Genomic DNA, 6,351 nt, shown 5'->3' on the forward strand with positions numbered 1-6,351 from the left:
GTATTTGGATATTGATTCTTTTGCGAGCTTCTTTAGCTTTTTGTTCATATCATTTTCCAGTGTTTCTTTCTGGGGAAGTTGGAGACTGGTGAGGGTGGTATCGTGCTTTCTGTCTACACGCATATATATATATATATATGTGTATGTACCAACAAAATCTGTCTACCTTACAATTAATTACATACCCATAAAAAATCACATGCAGAGGAAAAGGTCATTCTTTGGCTGATAATTTATATAGAACCACTTTTTTTTTTTTTTTTTTTTCTTTTTTTATAAAAATACGTTTTCGTTTATGAATTTATTAATTAATTATTCGATATAATTATTGTATTGTTTATCTGTCAAATCTCAAATTTTTTAACATAAAATCAACAAAAATGTTAATATAGAAAAAGTAGTACTTCTCTACCTTGTGTTACGCATAGGTTATAATTTTTAAAATTTTAATTAAACAATATATAAACGGTAGATAATTAAAAATTAAAATTTATTTTTATATTTAAATAAATTATTATTATATATTATTAAAATTAATTTTATATTTAAAAATTTTATCTCATATGATTATGGATATTATCACACGGAACTCATGACATTATTACTAATTATATGATTTGCATGTGTAATCATTTTTTATTTTTTATTTTATTATTATTATTTACTCTTCACTGACTCCGTCCTACACTTCTTTCAATTACACACACAATAACAACATATCCTCAGAGTCTAACTTCACGCCTTTCAAAGGCTTACCAGTGCTGACAGTGACCACCTCATTGTCCTCAAGCTTGAAGTTTGGAAGCAAGAATTCATGATCTTCCCAAGTGCAATCATCTGTTTTGGTTCCTTTTTCGATGAACCAGCACCTGTTCCACTTCCTTCCCTTCCTCACCTGTACCACTACCCCCCTTAAATCCATCTCGGGTAGCTTTTCAAACTGAGTTTGCTTTCCCCTGACATATTTCCTTCGGTTTAGAGACATGAAATACCGGGTGGATGCGAGAAGTAACTGGTAACTTCAACTTGTAAACCACACCTCCTCTACTTTCTACATGATTTCAAACAGTCCATAAAAACGAGTAGACATTTTATAAGCTTGATCCTTACAAACAAACCCTTGCTTGAAAGGTCGTAGCTTTACCAACATTAGATCATGTTCTTGGAAGTGTCTTTTACTTGGATGCGAGTCAGCATACTGCTTAGTGTGATGTTGAGTCTTAAGCAAGCGCTGACGAATTTTACCACTCATCTTACAATGTTCAAGTAATCCTCTACAGCTTGAGAGAGTGCCTGAATATTCACTATCTCTGGCAAGTATGGAGGAGCATAAACCTAGACAGCTTGCAAAAGAGTCATTTTCAAACTAGAGTAGTAAAGAGTATTTTTCTACCACTTTGCTAGAGCAAGCCACTTTGCCCAAGCCTTCCGACTTCTGATGAGCCATACATCTGAGATACATCTCAAGACACTGACCAAGCCGTTCAGTCTGCCCATCAGTCTGTAGGTGATATAAATAACTGAAGTACAATGTTGCCCTAGCCAACTTCATAAACTCCTTCTAAAAGAGTAAAGAAACTGGCAAACACATTGTCCTTATTAGATACTAACACCTTCAGTAACCCGTGCAACCTGCGGATAGTCTCCATATAATCTTAGCAACCAGTTGAGCAATGAAGGGATGCTTCAAGGCAATAAAATGATCCTATTTAATAAGACACTCAACAAATGCTAAGATTGTGTCCTTCGCCTCTAATTTTGATAACCGCTCAATAAAATCCAATGAAAAATATATTCAAGCCTGACTAAGGACTAAGGGTTATAGCAGCCGTGGTAAGAAAACTCTCTCAATTGTGCACCCCAGCAAACGTTACAATACTGTATCCATTAGATTACTTATTGTTTGGCTTATTGCCAAAAGAAGCATTGTTTAAGACGTTCATTAGTTGCCTTAACTCCTGAATGCCCTCTAACAACAGAATTGACATTAGTACATGATTTTTCCCTTAAATCCGTGTTTGAACCTATCAGAATCCAGTCCTTGAATCTTCAAATTCCATTTTTCGAACTAAAAGGAAGTCGGCTTTTAGATTTATGACTAATTCATATGATAAATTATTCAAGAAGATATCACTCTTATAACTGTCTAACACCCCTGGTAACCAGGATGGTGTGGTCGTGGTCACTACTGCCTATATTTCAGCTGCTGCTTCATCCTCCAGCCTTCTTGGTAAAACATGCGCCACTCTGTTTTTAGACCACTTCTTAGATTGGATCGTATAATCAGTTTCAACAGCTTAAATCAACCCCTTTTGTTGTATCATAGAGGTAACATGTTGTCGAAACAATATTGAGACTCCTCTGATCTTTTTCAATTACAAACTGTGTCCATTCGAAGTAGTCTCACCATTTTGCCACTCCATGTAATATTACCATAAGCTTCTATTCATACCAGACTTGGTTTGGTTATGAATTCATAGGGCTTTGCTGATAAAGGCAATTGACCTCTCCTTCTGCATTAATAATGCCATCATGCCCTTACCACATGCATTTTTTCCACTATAAAGGGCTGGGAAAAATCAGGAAGCCTCAGCACTAGGTGATGGTCATGGCTTCCTTAAATTGTTGGAATGCTTCAGTCGCTTCTTTAGTCCAGTTGAATGCATTCTTTTTGAGCATTTCTTCAAGGGGTTTGCTAATCATCCCTTAATTTTAAATAGACTTGCGCTACTATCCAGTTAAGCCCAAAAAACCCCTTAAGGCCTTCACCGACTTTTGCTGTGGCCAAGTAATCGAGTCACAACCTTTTTTGGGTCTGTTTTACCCACTTAGAATGAGTTGAGGTGCCCCAAATACTCAACCTCGCATTGCAAAAAGTAGCACTTAATTTCCTTGCCAAATAGCTTATGCTTCCGCAGTAGTGTCATTACTTTATCCAACTGCTCAAAATACTCTTGTTCGTTCATGCTATAAATTAAAGTTGTAATCAAATAATACTTTATACGAATTTCTGAATGTATTCTTGGAAAACATGGTTCATCAAAGCTTGACCTAATTTGTTGGTTAACCCAAAGGCATCACCTTGAACTCGTAATGCTAGTGATGGATTCTAAAGACAGTCTTATGTATGTCTTCCTCCTTTACCCTGATTTGAGGATACATTGCCCTTATATCAATCTTGGAGAACACAAATGTTGGGAGATAAACTCTTACCTCCGTACTTTTAGCTTCTGCAGCACATCTTTTCTCCTTCAGCATGTATCCATATTCCTCTCCTTCTTATCTCCATATTCTGTATATATATGTGTATATAATGCCCTCAATAAAATAGACAAAAATAACAGCTCAGTTTCTCAAAACACAACATGGTATCAGAGCCAGAAACAATGGCATCTGCATCAAACCAAAACACAGTCTCTACATCATATCACTCTGTCTCCATTAAACTCACCAGCAAAAATTATCTCGCCTGGAAAACACAGTTTCTACCCCTCCTGAACTACCAAAAACTGATGGGATATGTCGACCCACCTCACCGGCTCCACCAAAAACAAAAATAAACTCAAAAAAAACAGATGAAATCATTCCCAACCTAGAATATGAAACCTGGTTTTAGACAGACCAGATGCTGCTGTGTTGGCTACTCTCCTCTCTATCTGAAGAGGTTTTTCCCTATATCATTGGCATGACCTCCTCCCATGATGTCTGAAATGCATTAGCCAGTACCTCTGGCTCCATATCACAAAACCGACAATTGCAACTCAACATTGAATTGCAAGAACTCAAGAAGCATGATCTTACAGTCTCCCGGTATCTTCAAAAGGCAAAATCCCTTACAGATGAATTAGCTTCTGTGGGTCGAACAATCATCCCTCGAGTTCCTCTTGATTTATCTTGGAATTTATCTATATAATCCTCAAGTACTCGTTCTTAGACCCTGCTCCTCAGTACTCCATATTTTTTCTACCATTACATGACAATCAATTCCATCAGCAATTTGTTGTTGTTGCTTAATCAATTTCTTCACTTCGTTCCCCTTGCCCCATTCAAGAGATCACCATGTTCTCATATTTGAATTTGATCATGGACTTGACAAAGTCAAATATTGCATAGCTATACTGTTTCATTCATTCAACCACTAAGATCATACCATATCGTCCTAGTTCAATTATCCCAAGTTATAGCAGAATTGGTAGTTCTGCATAACCCATTTTAACCCCAAATACTCTCATTGGCTAGTGATCTTTGGCCCATCAGCCACCAATACCGTGAGTAGTTTATCACATACCATTTTATTTTTGATTAATTTGGCTACATTCACATAAAGGAAAGAATGCGAGCTGCCACTATCAAGTAGGATGATAATATTCTGCATTCCAATAATCCTCTAATTTTGAGGGTTCCTCCTATCACAACCCCTTCTATAGCTTGAAGAATCATCTTCTCAATTTCTTCCTATTTCACCTCATCTTCCTCATTGACTTCTTCCATTTCTTCTACTGCCATCACTGTCTTGGCGCTGCATTGATGACTTGGGTAATATTGGTCACCAAACCTAAAGCATAAGGTTGAGGCTCTCTTCACCTCCATTTCATTCTGAGTATTCCTATAGAAAGAGGTAGCGTTGGACCAATTATTCTCCAAATTCCATTTATGGGATGAATAGCATTGACTCTTTCCTGCAAATTGTTGGTTCTTTGCCATCTCAACGTTGAGGTTGGCGCTGCTCTTTCCTGCTTGGTTCAGAAAAAGGTTATTTTTCTTTAGGATATGCCCTTGACGGATATTGCTTGGGTACAATCAAGTATTATATAGCATTAAATTTTGTATGGTGCATATTTACTTTCCATCCATTATTTTTACATTTGAACTTTTTTTTATCTGATATGTAGCATTTTTCCTTTTTTAGATCTTGACAGATCATGATACAGAGAACTCCCATGGTTTTGGTTTCATCAGTTATGATTCTTTTGAGGCTCCTGACTCTGCCATAGAGGTATTTCTCATGCTTATTTTCACATCCACTGCTAATGCTGAGTTTTATGAGCAGTTTCTCTAACTTTGAGTTTTAATTGGTAGGAGATTGAGGTCTGTGTAGAATTTTAGTCGTCTTCATCCTTTGATAATCACTGGAGATTACATGATATCCAAGTGTTTGGACAATCTCATATCCGTATATGAGCATTATTATATATTATAGTAGCCGCTAGTGCTTCTGCAGGTGATATTTTATGTTGTTTTCTATGATTTTTTAAACTCTTTTTCAGTTTAATATGAAATGAGTATAAGCATTCGTTTGAAATTTTCTGTTCTCACACTCTACCAAAAATGTTGTGTGTAAATATATATATATATATAAATATAGTGTTAGATATGTACTAATTTCTTCTCGTCTCTCAATTTAATTATTTCCCTTTTAATTCTTTATTATTTTTTATTTTATTTTTATGTTAAATGAATATAATTATAACAAATTTTGGTGAGAATTATTAAACTTTTGGGCCATCAAAAAATACTGACTGGGAACTTTGGGTTTTAAGTGGGCTGATTTAATTATAATTTGGGCCCATTAATAATTATACTACAAAAACTCTCTCTCTCTCTATATATATATATATATAAATATATGCATATATATTGGTTTATCTTATAACTCATTTGAGTTGTTTTTAAAAAAAAAAAAAACAAAAGTTTGAAAACTCTGGTTTTGTTCTCCAATAGTAAATAATGCAAGTAGGTTTTTTTTTATGCATTTTTTATTTGATAATAATTTATATTAAAAACTTATAGTAATTAACTTCGTGGCGTATTTACCAAATTGACGGATATCTTATTAAAATCTAAAAATTATCAACGAAAACAAGATTAATCAAGTAGTGATTATAACAAGAAATTATAAAAGTTCCATCACGTAAAGTCCAATAAATTTACCTATTTATAATGTCTCGTATCAAAAGATAATTGTGTATGTATATGTGCGTACGTATTATTGAAAATAATATACCTTATCGCTACTAAGCCAACTCACTGTGTGGGTTGTCAAGTTCTTAGCATAAGATAAACAATTAAAACATATAATTATGCATATAAAAATAAATATATGATTATGTCAATGCCCATAAAACACCATTACGTACAAAAGCATCAATTTTTTAACAAATATATTTACTAAGCCCCTTAAGGAAAGGGAAATGATGTATTAATTAATTTTAAGACCAAGTTAGTGCATACTTAATTTAATGATTAAACAATGTATGGAAATAATTTAATAAAGCCAACAAAAAAAAAAACAATTGATTATCAAAAACAATTTGTTGAATCATATTGGTCGGTGGGATCTTCCTAATTGAA

General features: G+C 34.4%; 1 long non-coding RNA gene across 1 annotated transcript; it reads left to right on the forward strand.

The window, feature by feature from the left end:
• The first annotated feature begins 893 nt into the window (after window positions 1–893).
• LOC110817610 (uncharacterized) lies at window positions 894–5,310 on the forward strand. Its single transcript, XR_002540220.2, has 3 exons — window positions 894–4,752; window positions 4,910–4,996; window positions 5,080–5,310. It is a non-coding gene; the product is annotated as an uncharacterized LOC110817610 (long non-coding RNA).
• The last annotated feature ends 1,041 nt before the right edge of the window (window positions 5,311–6,351 follow it).

The sequence above is a fragment of the Carica papaya genome, chromosome 4 (assembly GCF_054855325.1).
Source record: "Carica papaya isolate Zhongbai chromosome 4, ASM5485532v1, whole genome shotgun sequence".
Taxonomy (NCBI): Eukaryota; Viridiplantae; Streptophyta; class Magnoliopsida; order Brassicales; family Caricaceae; genus Carica; species Carica papaya.